Here is a 17,301-nt window from a genome sequence, read left to right on the forward strand (position 1 = left end):
GTGGTACAGCCACTCCGGAGGAGTTACCGGCATGGGACACTGGCTCCTGCAAATGGTAGCCTGACATGCTGCTCCTTTGTGGTTCCCGGTAGAGCCCTACAGCTTCGCGGATACCAATTTATAACCATGGATATAAACTTGTATCCACGCAGGGCTCTCCTTCAATGCATCAGAGTAGCAAAACCATATATAGCCTTTCTTGCTGCTCCCTGGGAAGAGAAGGGTCTGCTACAACTGTAAGCACTCCAAACTACTAAACTAACAGCAGTGAGGTGAAATGGTAGGCTACGTTGGAAAAAATGGAAGGCTTTGACAGTGTCATGGAGGGCTGGTCCACATATATAGTCTTTTGGAGCAAATAAGATTCCGCCAGAAAAACATGTAGCAGCGTCACTGAGTATGATGGGAGGAAAAACATACAGTTTAGTTCGCAGTCTGATTGCCAGAGAGAAGCCAGCAAGCAAAACCTGTAAAGAGAGAGTGCAAATTGTTCAAGAGCACTTGGCGCCCAAGTCCCTGATTATAGCAGAAAGGTTCAGGTTTCATAAGAGGAATCAACCTGAAGGTGAATCTATTTCCTCCTTTGCGACAGAGTTAAAAAAGATTGTCAGAACACTGTGCTTTTAAGAATAGGCTTAATGAGGCCCTAAGAGACAGATTTGTGTGTCGACTGCGTAATGAAAGCATACAGAAAAGGCTCTTCACGCAGGCAAATCCTACCTTTAAACGCGCAGTAGAAATTGGAGTAGTGATGGGGACAGCAGCAAGGCATGCAATAGAATTGCATACCGGAGCTCAACCAGAAGTAGGACTTCATAAAGTATCTGTGACCCAAGGCAGGACAGACACATGTTATCGGTGCAGGAAAGGATTCCACGTGCTTTCTGAGTGCCGATTTAAAGATGCATATTGCGTAGGCTGTCATAAAAAATGGCATATCAAAGCAGTTTGTCACACTAAGAGAAATAAGGAAGTGACCAAATCAGGGTATAGAAAAAGGAATATCAACATGCGCTCTGTAGACAGAGGCAATAGTGACACAGACTGTAAGAGTGGAGTAGTCAGCCTGGATATATGAAGTGTCAGCAATCTGGTTGACACCCTGGGTGATGGGGAAAGCACTCAAAAACGGAATTGAACACAGGATCTGCAGCGTCTGTTACCTCACGTTGAGAACGTGAGACACTCTGCAAGGAAGATGCTGATGTTACTAAAAACATATATGGGAGAAAAGATCAACTGGAGCAGTGCGAGTGAGTATGGAGTTCAACAATAAGCACTGTTTGTTAGATTTATGTCATTGAATAGGGGAGTGGGTGGGAGGGGACAGTGGGGTGAGAAGAAGGGTTGGGGGAAATTTGGGACGTGCAGGGCTGCGGCGTCCAGAGAAAGAGGCAACTTTCCCCAGCTCCAGGGCTGCTGGGGAGAGACAGCCCTCCTTCCCAGACCCAGCTCTGTGGCTGCTGTGGAGCGGGAGAGACCCCGCTTCTTCCCAGCCCCAGCTCGGGGGCTGCTGCAGTGGGGGAGAGAGGGAGAGACACACCCCCCTTCCCAGCCCCAGCTCAGGGGCTGCCGCGGCGGAGGAGAGAGGGCACATCCATCCATCACATTAGAAAGGTAAGACTACTGATATTAAAATATGAGTTATGTGCTTTTATTTGTAGAACAAAAAAAGTTGTTTATTATTGGGGGGGGGGGTTTATATAGCGTTTTTATCCAAAGCGCTTTACAATAGTTAGCTAACAGTACAAACACCATTTGGAAAGATCATTAAGTCATCCGCCAAGACTCTCAGCAATTTTCAAGTGGTCCGTGGAAAAAAAAAGTTTGAGAACTACTGGTCTAAAGCATACCTCACAATCAACAAACAAAAGGATCTGTTCCAGTACAACAGGCTAGTGTTTGGCATTGCTTCAGCTGCTGCTATATGGCCACGGGCAATGGACCAAGTTTTGCAAAGTAGTCCAAAAACAGTGTTATTTGGATGACATTATTGTGACTGGCGGAAGTAATGAAGAACATCTGGAAACCTGAAAAGGGTATTAAAACATCTAGAAGAATATGGATTATGAGCCAATCACATAAAATGTGAAATTTTCAAGGACTAGATAACTTATTGTGGGCATGTTATTGATGCACAAGGCCTACCTATGTCTCTGGAGAAGATTAAAGCAGCCCTGAAAGCTCTGCCTCCAAAGGATGTGTCAAAACTTAGATCATTTCTAGGATTTACAAACTACTATGGACAATTTGTACCAAACCTAGCAACTGTATTGCATCCTCTGAACTGTTTACTGCAGACTGGTCAAAAGAGGATATAATCACATGAGTGACAAAAAGCTTTCCTGGAAGCAAAACTATTGGTCACATCGAACAGCGTGCTTACTCACTTTAACCCATCTTTGCCTATCGAGTTAGCATGTGATGCTTCCATACATGGAATTGGGGTGGTTATATCGCACACCATGCAAGATGGCAGTGCAAGACCCTACCATTTGCCTCCCGATCTCTCACGGTGGCATAACATAACTATGCACAAATAGACAAGGAGGCTTTAAGTCTGGTATGGGGTGTGAAGAAGGTCAAACAGTATCTAAATGGGAGGAAAATCATCCTTGTCACAGATTACTAATCCCTAATAGTAATCTTTCATCTGAGGAAGGGAGCTTCTGTGACAATGGCAGCACGTATGCAATGCTGGGCTCTCTTCTTAGCTGGTTATACCTGTGACATTGAATTCAAAGGAACAGAAGTGCTTGCAAATGAAGATGGGCTGTCCCACACTGCCTGTGCCCGTTGAAGGGCAATCTGTAATAGTGACAGAATCTATCAAATTTGTCAACTTGTTTCAGGTTGAGTTCACCCCATTGGATCAGGCAATGAGGGATCCCACACTAGCTCAGGTTCATGAAGCCACTCTGAAGGACTGGAAATATACTGATGACCCTTTTACACACACAAAGCTGAGCTTACCATACATCAAGGATGTGGGGATTTGTGGTGTTCTACTTAGTAGACTGCTCACAAAAGCCTTTGAAGAGCTCCACTTAGGTCACCTAGGGATAGTAAAAATGATGGCACTCACCAGAAGTCTTGTATAGTGGGCTGGTATTGGCCAACAAATACATCAGCTTTCTTAGGAATGTTTGGGATGCCAGCAGGTACAGCGCATGCCTAAACCAGTGCCATTACACCCCTAGGAAGGGTCATCAGCTCCCTGGCAAGAACTGCATGTTAATTTTGCAGGATTATTTTTGGGAATGGTGTCTCTAGTAGTGGTTGATGTCCATTGCAAATGGCCGGAAGATTTTTACATGAAAACCACTACAGCTACACAGACTGTAGAATATCTTTGAAGTTTGTTTACAAGAACTGGACTGCCAGAACAAGTTGTGAGTTTGGGCAATTCATGAAGAAAAATGGTATTAGATATATCACCTTGACACTATACCACCCAGCCACAAATAGCTTGGTTGAGAGGTTTGTACAATTTTTCAAGCAAGCCCTGCATAAGAACATGAGAACGGCCATACTGGGTCAGACCAAAGGTCCATCTAGCCAAGTATCCTGTCTTCCAACAGTGACTAATGCCAGGTGCCCCAGAGGGAATGAACAGAACAGGTAATCATCAAGTGATCCATTCCCTGTCGCTCATTCCCAGCTTCTGGCAAACAGAGGGTAGGGACACCATCCCTGCCCACCCTGGCTGATAGCCATTAATGGACTTATCCTCCATGAATTTATCTACCGGTAGTTCTTTTTTTGAACCCTTCAATCCATGATAGATGAGAAGGGGTGATGACAGCAGAAACCAGCATGCTTCTTGTTAACATATTGAAATGCGGTACGTGCCATGATACACCTAACATACACAGTGTATTTATGGGCCAAAATCTCAGATCACACTTGGACTTATTAAAGATCTATGTCTAGAAGTCAGAAGTTGTCAAATAAGGTAAGCTATAGCAAGAGGAACCAGTGCACCTTCTCAGCTGCAAGTGAGTCAGACAGTGTTGGCATGTGATTATTGGGAGCCTAGTATTGGCTTCCAGCAATTGTTAGTGCATCAATGGGTCCTTTCTCCTATACCGTGCACGTGACAGCACCAAAATATATTGGGTGTCACATTTAACCAGTTGCAAGATTCGGGGGTGACTCCCTCCATGGCTGACAACAGAAGTGAAATTTGGGGAACTGCCAGTTATTCCTCCATTGGTGCCCCAGCTTGAAACAGCAGTCAATAATATTATACTGGAAAGCAGCTGTATTGAACAACAAGCATCATTGGAGGGAACATCTGAGTAAGATATTACTGCAGAAATGCCATTTCCTCAGAGAAGTGTTCAAAATGTTATCAGACACTATCTAGAAAGAAAACACAAGCCACCTTAAAGATTTGACTTATAACTGGACCTTGAGTTGTTCTCCCACAAGTACTTCTGAAGGTGTAGTGCCCATTTCATTTTAGAGGGATAGGACAGATGTGATATATTTGAATGTATTGTGCAGAGTGTTGAATCTGTTTATGAATTTGCAGTTATAGTTTCTTAAGCAGTTGCTTATGTTGAATCTGTTATATAGTGGTTACTGTGTTTTTCTTGTCTTTCTGTAATACAAAGGTCAGTTAGCCACTATAGCTCCAACCACGTATACATGTCTGTGTTTCTAATCAGGGTTTTGTGCTATATTTGCCATACACAACAATGGCCTGGCTGTACAATTCGCCTTGCTTGCCACACCTAGGATGGTGTGTGGGGTTCAATTAGCAGAATCAGCTGGGTATGGAAGAGCTGAGTCTCCTATAAAGCACAAAAGGAAGTTGCAGAGAGTGGGATACACAGAGAGAGACAGTCATAGTGAAGCTGGAGTAAGGATTTCAGCATAGACCTCCCAAGGCAGGGAATGGCTGTTGGGAGTGAGTAGACTCTAGTAGATAAACCTGAGTTTTCAAGGGAAAGGCTCTAGGCTGGGAAGGCCTAGGAGACTCCAGCGAGAAGATGAGGAGCATGGACTTGATGGGAATTTGTTATTAAATCCAGCCCCAGGGAGGGGTATTGAAGAACTTGAGAGAGTTTGTTCTGGTAATTTGATTGAGAGAGTAGGATTGCCAGGTGTCCGGTTTTCGACCTGAACGCCTGGTTGAAAAGGGACACTGGCGGCCCTGGTCAGCACCGTCGACCAGGCCGTTTAAAGTCCAGTCGGCAGTGCTGCGGGTCTAAGGTAGGCTAGTCCCTACCTGTCCTGGCACTGCACTGCACCCTGGAAGTGGCCAGCAGGTCCGGCTCCTAGGCAGGGAGGTCAGGGGGCTCCACGTACTGTCCGCGCCCCAAGCACCGACTCCGCACTCCCATTGGCCAGGAACCACAGCCAATGGGAGCTGGGGGGCGGTGCCTGTGTGTGAGAGCAGCGTGCGGAGCCTCCTGGCCCCCCACCTAGCAGCTGGACCTGCCGGCTGCTTCCTGGGCGTAGCGCAGTGCCTGGACAGGCAGGGAGCCTGCCTTAGCCCTGCTGTGCCACTGACCAGGAGCTGCCTGAGGTAAGCCCATACCCCAACCCCCTGCCCCAGCTCTGAGTCCCCCCAGTGCCCCCTCTTGCATCCCAAACACCTCATCCCCGGTCCTACCCCAGAGCCTGCACCCCCATCCCAGGGCCTGTACTGCATCCTGCACCCCAACCCCCTGCCTCAACCCACAGCCCCCTCCCACATTTCAAATCTCTTGGCCCCAACCCGTTAGCCTGGAGTCCCCCTCCTGCACCCCAAACCTCTCATCCTCAACCCTACCCCAGAGTCTGCACCCCCAGATGGAGACCTCATACCCTTCCATACCCTGAACACCTCATTTCTGGCCCCACCCCAGAGCCCACACCCCCAATTAGAGCCCTCATCCCCTCCTTCACCCCTGCCCCAGCCCAGTAAAAGTGAGTGAGGGTAGGAGAGAGGGAGGCACCGATGGAGGGGGAATATAGTGAGCAGGGGTGGGGTTTCGGAGAAGGGGCAGGGCAGGGGAAGGGGTCTCGGGGAAGGGGTGGGGCTAGGGTGTTCACTTTTGTGCGATTAGAAAATTAGCAACCCTAGGAGAGAGCCTTGAAAAGTGAGGCAAATGAAGCAGGGCACCTGCAGAGTGACTTCAGGCCATGAGGGGGAGCTTAGGAAGTGGCTGACCCATTGAGAAGGAGGTAGTGAATTTGCTTTCGCTGGGGAGAGCCTAGGAAAGGCAGACAGGCTCTAGGATGGACTTAATCCCTGTGGTGAGCTCTGGAAAACGGGGAAAATCCAGAGAGGCAGTTCTGAGGGTCTGGCATTCCAGCAGAGAGAGATGGAGCTGGGAGGACCTAGGGACAAGCCAGAGGCCCGGGAACCATGGGAGAGGCTGTGTTAAGCAGTGGCTTCAGGGAAGTGTGCCCTGACTGAGTCATGAGAAGAAAGATCACCACAGGACTGGAGTGACTGTCAGTAACCAGTGCTAAAGCAGAAAAAGCTGCTGCATTACACCCAGTGTTAAGGGGATATGCCAGAGATGACTCAGCTCTTCCATGGGTACAGATTCAGAAAAGCACTTGAAGCCCAATTCAACTAAATATTTAATCACAAGCTAAATTTAAAGCATGTGATTAAATCAGTTACTATTCAACCTGGTCTTAAGCACATGCCTAACTTTAAGCCCTGTAAATAGTGCTAGTTCTTAAAGTTAGGCACTGCGTATACCTTGTTGAAGTGAGGCCTAAATCACGACTTGAAATTGATGGGACTTCACATATGCTTAAAGTTAAGTACATGCTTAGGCACGTGATTGCTGAATCATGGCCTGGATTCTTACAGGGTTTTTACTCACTTTTCATAGAGAATGATAGAGATGGACCCAATCCTCAAAACTTCGAATCTGTATTTCAAAGACTACAGTTTCAGGGTTGTTCAGATCTAGATTTTTTTGTTCAGACCCTTTTGGTTTCTGTGTATTCAGGATCTTATCCTGCACCATTTAAATCAATGGGAGTTCTGTCACTGACTTCTGTGGGAGCAGGATCAACCCTGTAAATAACAATATTATTACTGTACTGGGTGGGGAAATTCATGATTAGGGGCAATTTTACCAACTGAACTTCTAAAATGGTGGACATGGTTTTCCACACCCCAATGTTTGGAATTTAGAATAACTTGTATTTGTGGATTCAGAATGCATTTGCACATGAGATTTGAGTAGTTAGGCATCTGACTACCCAAATTTCACTGGTAAATGCAGTGTGTGCACCCATCAGTGTTTGCACATGCAGAAGTGTGATCAGGCAAACTTTGTCCAAAATTTGGGAGGCTCCTTCTGAAAATGTAGCTATTGAAATGTACAGTACTCTCCAAATGTTAATCAACTCACTGGAGTTTGTTTTGAATACACTTAATGCTGCTTCTTATAATCGATGAATGAATAATACAGAATGTTGCGAGGAACTTTAAAAAGCATTTTTGCAGTATACAATATAGTGAGTAAGAGCTGAATGGGGACTTGGACTACACACCTATGAAGGCCATAATAGGGAGTAAGAACCCACTTATACCCCTTTATGGGCTACCTGAACCTTGTGTCTAAGTACATGGGAGCAGGTGTTGCACCACTCAATCTTCCTTCACTGTGTGGGGAGGGCCAGCACAGCTGAACCACAGATCTGATCTGAGATCTGATCACCCCATCTCAAATAAGATATACTGGAATATAGATACAGAATACAGAATAGGATACAGAAAAGGGCAACAAAAATGATTAGGGGTATGGAATAGCTTTCATATGAGGAGAGATTAATAAGACTGGGACTTTTCAGCTTGGAAAAGAGACGACTAAAGGGGGATATGATAGATGTCTATAAAATCATGACTGGGGTGGAGAAAGTAAATGTTATTTACTCCTTATCATAACACAAGAACTAGGGGTCACCAAATGTAATTAATAGACATCCGGTTTAAAACAAACAAAAGGAAGTATTTCTTCACAGAACACACAGTCAACCTGTGGAACTCGTCATAGGATGTAGTGAAGGCCAAGAGTATAACAGGGTTAAAAAAAAGATCTAGATAAATTTACGGAGGATAGGTCCATCAGTGGCTATTAGCCAGGCTGGGCAGGGATGGTGTCCCTAGCCTCTGTTTGCCAGAAGCTGGGAATGAGCGACAGGGGGTGGATCACTTGATGATTACCTGTTCTGTTCATTTCCTCTGGGGCACCTGGCATTGCCATTGTCGGAAGACAGGATACTGGGTTAGATGGGCCTTTGGTCTGACTCATTATGGCTATTCTTGTGTTCAGTAAGTATGTCATAACTTTGCTGATGCAATAGATCAGCCTTCCCTCCTACATGCATCCTGCCCTGAGCAACACAAAAGCGGGGGGTAGCTGGTCCTCAGAGAGATGTCTCTGAGGGTACGTCTACACTACCTGCCGGATTGGCGGGTAGTGATCGATTTATCAGGGATTGATTTATCGCATCTACTGTAGACACAATAAATCGATCTCTGATCGCTCTGCCGTCGACTCCTGTACTCCACCACAGCGAAAGGTGAAAGCAGAGTTGATGGGGGAGCGGCGGCAGTCGACCATGCATCGTGAGGACGTGAGGTAAGTCGACCTAAGATATGTCGACTTGAGCTATGCTATTCTCGTGGCTAAAGTTGCGTATCTTAGGTCGATCCCGCCCTCACCCCCAGTGTAGACCAAGCCTAAGGTACAATGCTACTCCTGGAGTGCTTCTGATTACATACTCACTCTTATTCAGTCCTGTGCATAAAGGAACAGTCTAGCCTTAAAGTATTTTGTATTGGGTATTTCCAGGTGTATTACTAGAAATAGCTTTGGGGTGCAAAGTTCCCATCAGGAGAACAACTTTCCCAAAGTTTGGGGGTGTTTTCCTCTTGGGGATTGGTTTGGACTTATAGTACTTGTTTAATTGTTTTGGGCTAGTTTCTTCATCTTGAATAGTCCTTGTCCCCTTAAAGCCAGCAGGGCCTCTTGTGTCGTAAGGTACTACTTGGTGTGAATAAGAATGCCAGAATGCAATCATTAAAGTTAATGCTTCCTGATTGGCATAGTTCTCTAAATCCTTGCTTTGTAAACCCTAGGAGTTAATTGTACTGGAAGGTATTTATTTTATTTTTTTTATTTTGCATGATGTATTTTTATCATTCTCTTACAGAGAATCCAACCTGATGTGTGTTCATGCTGCAGGAAAATTACAGTTTATCACGGCAAGTAGGTTAGACCCTCATTGTCTACCTTATGGTAAAAGATCATTTTCCTACAGTGCAAGCACACATTAGGAACCCCCACTGTACTTATCTTGTTCTACTTTGCTTTTTCGTTTAATATCAGTTTAACACATTCCTACAAAATGGATATGAGGGTTGGCTGGTTCTTTTGTTTGGTTGGTTTGTTTATGTAATTCAAAATATTTCTGGCTGTTTATTTCATTCTGAAAATTATTTTTTTATCAGACTCTATGTGGTATTGTCCATATTGCTCTCTCCAACGTTCTGTGAGTTATATGAATGCTGTCCATCATATGTGACAAAAATATTTATTAATCAGAGAGGCAAGTAGTTACCACAGGCCAGTTATAACTTAATAGCCATGCTTGGAGAATGTGGGTGGGGATGGGGACATACATGGGAGTGGAGACTTAGAGCCAGAAATTCAGCAGGTGTAAATTCATATTTCTTCATTGACTTCAGTGAAGCGACATCACTTTACACTAGCTGAGGATCTAGCCTTGAGAATCCAGCCTCCCTCAGCAGAGCCACTTCATGGTTGCTACCTCAGCTTAGAGCCTGCTGTAGCTGAATTGAAGCTAATGGCACAGTGCTGATTTACCCCAGTTGAGGATCTGGCCCCCAGTCTCCACCCTATGTGTGGTCCCATCCCCACCTGCATTCACCAAGCACTGTTACTTGTAGCTGACACAGGATAACTATTGCTCCTATTGGATTAATAAATATTTTGGTGACATTTGTACTGCCTTGTAGGAGGGCCGGGGGGAATGGCCACTGGGTTTGCGTTGCCATGGATTCACGAAGCTTGTAGCCATCTCCTTGTCTCACCTTCACCCACTCTGCCAGCTGAATTTAGACATGTTTCTGCCTGCTTCAGCAGATAGGTCATAATAATCAAACAATTGAGAGTGTCCATTTTAGATTACAAGCCCCTGATACTAAAATAGCTGCCGTATCTTTTGGGAATTGACTGACTTTTATTTTTATACTTCCATCATCCAAGCATGTGTTTCCCTCTGTAAGGAGTTACCTGGGCTTCTTTTGATTGATTCTGATTTTTAAAAACTCTTTTGTTTATTGGATTTCTATATTCCTTATCTTATCCAGTAAAATAGATAGAGTTCCATACGTAATGTGTGTTTTGATTAACATGTGGTGGCATTGGATTTCCCAGAGTGTACCGTAAGAGTAACAAATATACTAGTACAGTACCATATTAAGACATACAGCATTTCAGCACTTTTGGGCCTGCCAACAATTAAATCAGTTTGTACTGGTTATGGTTTTGTGAGGAGAAAAATTACGTTCCTGTATGACTCCAAGATGTGTTAAACCTGTATTAACTAAAGGTTTTCCTGAGAAAGCCATCTAAAATTATCATCTCCTCTTCCACACACAATATAATTATGGCCCCTATCCAAGAATGGAATTAAGCATGTGCTCAACTTTTAGCACATGTGTAGTCCCAGTGAATTTAATGGGATTATTCATGTGTTTAAATTAAAGGCACGCTTAATTGCTTTGCTTGATCGGGGCCTATATACAGCATAGCTACATAGCATGAGGTAGACTTCTCCCTCCTTATCCTTAATTTAAAGTGGGCCTGCTTCTGTGTCATTCTCTTTTAGTTACTCTTCATGCATCCCCAGAATCTCCTTCATAGTCAATTCTGCAGGATTGCATTGACATTGGGCCTCAATCACAACACTCAATTTTTTTCATTATATTTTTGCTGGGAACCATCTGTTTCTATTTCTCCAAGTTGGTTACATTTGAGTCCATTCAACAGATTGTAAAAGATTTTAAAGGATATTATTTCGTACTGGTGACTTTGCTCCTAAATGTTTGTTTATTTTAAGTGAAAATAGTGCTGTTAAAAAGGTACCAGAATAATCACACTGAAGCATGATGTTCTCTATATATCCTCAGAATAAGTGCATCGTGGGTAGTAGGAAAGCAAGCTTCATTCAATCTACACTGCCCATGTTTCAGACCTCTGACCTGTAAGGCTGTTTCTATGGATTATTCAGTTTCTGGCCATCTGAGTCTGTAGACAAGGCGTGACAATTAATGTTGCTTGATAACTTCTGTGATGCCTAAGAACCTGGACAGAGGAATGTTAAATTCTTTCACATGAGGACACCAAAGAGTAATTAAACAATCAGTATTAGCAGTCTCTGCTGGACTGGAACTGTGGGTTTGTAACCCATTACTAACAGCCTGCGCTATCCAGTTGCACTTTTCTTTATCTTAAACTAAAGACGAATTCAGTAACCAAAACATGTTTTTTTCCTGCATCTTGCTAAATTTACTAGGTTTTTCCACTCTTTTTTTTAAACTATCTTTCAGGTGGTTACTCATGAGATAAAAACCTTTGGTGCTTTATATCTTAATGACAAGAGGAGGCAGTACATTGAAGAGAAAGAAGAGAAAGCAATGCCAACAAACTATACCTAGCTCCAGGCAGGACAACCATGTCATTGATGATTTGAGACCCAATGTAAAAGTAGTCCAACTGGCCCTTTTACACCACTCCAGAGGCATAAATTCAACAGCTCCCCCCACCATAAAATACCTGTAGCCTAGGACTTTGCTTGGACTGCATAGAGCCAATATAGCTGGGTTGATGGCACCCCTCTCCCCTTGTAGCAGCCCTAAATCTAAGGGGTTTATCTAAAATGTTGCTGTGCTCTGGCTAGTCCTGTCTGGCACCACTGCTCCGAAGGTCATTCTAATTCATATCTATTAAAATGCATTGGTGGGGAAGCTAGCAATGACACTGATCGTGTTGCACCTTTTCTTTTTATAAATAGAGGCTTCGCTTTCCTGGACTGTCAGGATGACACATTTCATGAGCACTAAATTCAGATGAAAATTTTAACACCAATCAAAAAAATGTTGAATAAACAACCGCATGGCTTGTCGTCTTAGCTTTCCCACCTACTGCTTTTCCTTTTGAACTTGTATTAAATCCTTAATGTAGCTCTTCCCCATATTCTCCTTCTGGCTGTCAAATGTTTCCCATACCCAAATGCAGTAAAATATCCCTTAAGTCCTGGTGCCACATGTTCAATGTAATCAAGAAGGAGGTTGGCTTGTGTTAGGCTAGGTGCATTATGTTAAGCACACCTGGTGTTTGTGTGGCTGTCCCATATTGAGGAGCCATATATTTCACAGTAAGGCTGGAGCACAGAGAAATAAACAGCCATATGGCAAACAAACTTCCTTTTTACTGCTTCATTTTATTTGTTTCAAAATAGTGCAATGCCACAAATCCAGAATATTAACAATGCTCCATCTGGAAAGAGGAAAGTTTTGCTGCCCTGCACCAGCGTCTTAATGTTCTCGCAAAACTTTAATCAACACCTCATGCACCAGGAATTGGCCATAGTTAATGACATCAGCAAGGATCATACATTCTCTATTTGTTTCTCCTTGCCCTATTTAAAAACATGCATGCCAGAGGTCATATATAACACATGTAAGAGATGAAAACAAGTTGTCTCTATTACGTGACTAATTCTGCACTCCTTCATTATCGCTTTCCCCATTGAGATACATGGAGAGTTATGTGTGAATGAAAACTGCAAGACTGGATAATGTCTTGGGTCCTATTCCTGACTCTGCCATTCACTCACTGGGCTACCTTCGCAATGCAGTCACTGAACAGTGCTGTGCCTCAGTTTCCTCATTGTAAACATGAGATGCTGATATTTATCCATTTGAGTGTGGATAAAAAGTGTTATTTAAGTGTAAAAGATTATTTATTCTTTTATTGTTCTTCTTATTCTGTAATATACCAACACTTAAGAGTCCTGTGCTTAGCTTAAAATGGTATTGTTTATTTCATTAGTTCATCTTCCCCTTTCTCTCAGTTGATCTGTGTCTTTCCAGTTTTAGAATACACCTTAAAACTTTCTCTGCTGGTCTGTATTTATTGCCTTCATTATTTGTATTACAGGAGTACAAGGAGACCCTAGCCATCATCATGGCCCCATTATACTAGATGCCATACAAACATATGGTAAAACAGTCCCTGCCAGGCAGCTTAATCTAAATAGAAAAAGAATCACCATTTTACAGGTAGGGAACTGAAGCAAAAAAATTAAGTGACTTGCCCTGGGTTACACAGGAAGTTTGGATGGGTAATTGAACACAGCTCACCTGAGTCTAAGTCCAATTCCTTAACCACACAATCATGCTCCTTTTCCTTTAATCCTCCCCTGCCCCCTTAGAAATCCTATCATTGCTTCTGTATTTTAAAAGTGTGTTTTTATTACAATGTTCTAATTGTACTTCATCATGTTTTTAATATGTTCAGTGCCCCTCACACCTGGGGATGGGAGATGCATTCTAAAAACTTTTGCAGTGATGAACACCGCATTTCTAATTATAGGGAAGTGTCATGCAATAGCCAATCTGTCAGCAGTTCTAATTATATACTGACATCAGATTATATTAATAAATAATGAAAGTTACTTTAGAAGAATTTCTGCTAAATTCCAATGATATTTTTACATACAAGAAGAAAATACTGGCTGAGCTAACAAATGTTCTCTGTAAACTTTATAGCTGTAATTATAGCATGTGAACACTTTGATTTGATTTTTCACAAAATGTACGGTACTTCTAGGGAGTTCATATAGACTACTGTATTTTTAACTTGTAATTTTAAGCTCCCCTTCAGATCTTCTCTTGTTGAATTGTAGAGATGGATTCAAGCCAACATCAGCTTAAAAAAACAAACAAACCAGAAACCCCACCAAACTTTAGAAAAGTTGTGCTTTGGCCAAGAACTTTACAGCATGAGCCTATCTATGTGGGTATGTTTACACTGGAGCTAGAGGTGTATTTTTCTAGTTGCTGCAACTACGCTTCTAATTGGAGCACACTAGCTCAATCAGAGCTACAGTGGGTATGTCTACTTGAGATGGAAATTACACCTCCAGCTCCAGTGTAGATGTGCTGTTTGTTGATCATTCCCATTCAGATGTAGAATATGTTATCAGGGGGTATTTTAAGGCACATGGACCACACTTTCTTCACTTGACAGACTGGAATCTTCTCTGATCAAACCAGTCTGTTAAAAGAAATGAGCTATTGTGCCAAGTGCTTTGTACCATCTCTTGTCCAAACACAAGTGTTTTTTTTATGCATCTTTGTAGGTGCTGTCCTCCTGCCCTATCTTATTTGTCAAACCCCACCATTTTCTTTTCTCTCTAAACCCAACCAAGGAAAACACTCCTTGACAGAGGAGACACCTTTCTGATTGCTGCTTCATCTGCTAATTTCATTTCCTCACTACAGAATTGGAGCACCAAATAAAATCCTGCCACTAGAAACAAAGGCCATGATTTGGAGTGCCTTCAATGTTCGGTGCCCAGTGATTTTAAGAGGATGGAAGTTCAACATTTCCTGGAAATCATTCTCCTTTAAAGTGCTTCAAGTTTGGCAACCAAAATCATTAGTCACTTTTCAAAGTCTTGGCCTGTTGGCCAAAGCCTGGTCCTATTTACCTCAATGTAAAGCAGGCCTCAAAACCATATTTTATTCATAAAGGTCCCAGTCCTGTAAGGTAAGGTGCTCAGCACCCTCAACTCCAGTTTACTTCAGTACTTTGCAGAATTGACATTCAGACTACTGTGGCATCATCAGCACACAGCAGGGGTATGTTTGACCTTAGCACAAAGGTGGGTAAACTACGGCCTGTGGGCCACATCCAGTCCGTGGGACCATCCTGCCCGGCCCCATAGCTCCTGGCTGGGCACCTAGGCCCCGGCCCCTCCCTTGCTGTCCCCCCTCCCCCACAGCCACAGTACCGCACAGGCAGCGCTCTGGGTGGTTGGGCTGCGCACTCATGCAGGGCAGTGCAGCAGCATGGCTGGCTCCGGCCGGGAGATGCAGCTCCAGACATGCTGCTCTGAGCAGCATGGTAAAGGGGCCAGAGCCGGGGGGTTGGATATGGGGCAGAGGGTTCTGGGGGGCAGTCAGGAGACAGAGAGCAGGGGGAGGTTGGATGGGGCAGAGGTTTGGATGGGGAGCAGGGGACAGGGAATGGGGGATTGGATAGGAGGTTGGGGCCCCGGGGGGCCTGTCAGGGGGCGGGGGTGTGGATAGGGGTCAAGGCAGTCAGGGGACAGGAAGCGGGAGGCGGGTTGGATGGGGGGGGGTTGGATAGGAGGTGGGGTCCTGGGGGGCGGTTAGGGGTGAGGGTCCCGTGAGGGGATGGTCAGGGGACAAGGAGCAGGGTTGGATGGGTTGGGGGTTCTGAGGGGGGAAGTCAGGAGGCGGAAAGTAGGAGGGGTCGGATAGGGGGGAGGGGCCAGGCTGTTTGGGGGGCACAGCCTTCCCTACCTGGCCCTCCATACAGTTTAGCTCCCCGATGTGGCCCTTGGGCCAAAAAGTTGGCCCACCCCTGCCTTAGCAGCACCCTTAAAGGCAGGATTTAATCTTGTAATTCTTAAGAATTAAGCAGGAAAAATCTGTTTTAATTTTTCCAGTTGAAATGGGTGAGAGGATAATGGGAAAAATTTATCGCAGGATATGTCACAGTATTTCATTTGTCTTCACAGTGCTTTGTCTCAAATGATTAATGATGGGCTGAAATCTGCAAGGGAGGATCCTCTTACTACATCTTTACCAAACATGGTGCTCTGTGTTTGTGGCATGAGTGTATTTCAAGGCGTGCTGACAGTAGACTGGACTAAAAATCACTCTTAAGTTGTCTCACTGTAGGTCATGATTTTATTAAAGGCTCAGCTTCTGGAGCCAGGTAATGACAAGAGAATCTCAGCTTTAATAATAATAATTGTAAGTTTCTAGCCCTCATCTGAATCCCTTTCAGTGCTGTCACACGTTTCTTAGGGCATAAAAGAGGCTCCACCATCCCTGTCTATTCTAGGCTGCTCTTTGTATGTCCTCTCTGTTAAGTCTCATAAGTTATTCCTCTCCAGAAGTACTGTTCAACAGAGGAATTCTTTTGGTCAGTCCCTGTTCCATGTTCCTCTAGCTGCCCGATAGCATGCCTGTCATAGCAGATTCTCTGGCTTCATTCTTAACACACATCCCAGGTATTTCCATCTTCTTAACTTCAAATGTATCCAGAAAAGGAGTTGCTGAATTTTCAGAATCTTGGCATTTGTTATGGTTGCGCAGAAAAGCTTGAAAATGTGACCAATGTGTGACCTACATGGTCAAAAGACCAACAACAAAAAACCCAACCCCAAAACACCGTACCCAGATTTCAGAATCTCCTGATTTATAAGCCAATCTCATGACTTTTGTGAGCCTGACATGATTTTGAATGCTTAGGGTTGGCTAAACTGCTGGGAGGCATGTGGGTAAAAGTACTCATTCATTATCTACAATGGTAGTGTGAGTTAGGGCTGGAAAGTCCTTTGATGGCTAGATCCTGCACTCACTGATGTTAGGAGAGAGTCAGGCATTTCATCAGGACTAAATTCACTTATCAATTACAACAGAAAAGATATGTCATTGGAGGTCAATGGCATTTACCTTCATCGAGGGCCTGATCCAAAGATGCCCACTGACTTCAGTGGACATTGCATTAGGCTGCTAGACTCAACTCCACGAAGGGATTTAGGTGCTACTGTGATCAGGGCCGGTGCAAGGAAGTTTCGCGCCCTAGGCAAAACTTCCACCTTGCGCCCCCCCCACCCCAGCTAATCCCGCCCCCCCCGCGGCAGCTAACCCAGTCCCCCACCCGGGAAGGCAGCCACCACCCCCTGCCCAGGGAGCCCCCGCCGCAGCAGCTACCCCCCTTTGTGGCAGCTAACCCCCCCGGGGAGCCCGCCTCCACGGCAGCTAACCCCACCTGGGAAGACTCCTCCCCCCCCCCGCGGCAGCTAACCCCGCCTGGGGAGACCCCCGCCGCGGAAGCTAACCCTGCTAGGGGAGCCCGCCCCAGCTCACCTCAGCTCCGCCTCCTCCACTGAGCATGCCGGCGCCGCTCTAATTCTCCTCCCGTCACAGGCTTGCGGCGCCGATTGGAGAAGACTTAGAGCGGGGGCTGTGTGCTCAGCGGAGGAGGC

At 44.8% G+C, this 17,301-nt stretch overlaps 1 long non-coding RNA gene across 1 annotated transcript in view; it reads left to right on the forward strand.

The window, feature by feature from the left end:
• LOC135983821 (uncharacterized) overlaps nucleotides 1–12,379 on the forward strand; it is an 80,709-nt gene extending 68,330 nt beyond the window's left edge. The window contains exon 3 of the long non-coding RNA XR_010601645.1: nucleotides 11,600–12,379. This is a non-coding gene — a long non-coding RNA (uncharacterized LOC135983821). The remainder of the gene's footprint in view (nucleotides 1–11,599) is intronic.
• Nucleotides 12,380–17,301: the final 4,922 nt, after the last annotated feature.

The sequence above is a fragment of the Chrysemys picta genome, chromosome 1, assembly GCF_011386835.1.
Source record: "Chrysemys picta bellii isolate R12L10 chromosome 1, ASM1138683v2, whole genome shotgun sequence".
In the NCBI taxonomy this organism is placed as follows: domain Eukaryota; kingdom Metazoa; phylum Chordata; order Testudines; family Emydidae; genus Chrysemys; species Chrysemys picta.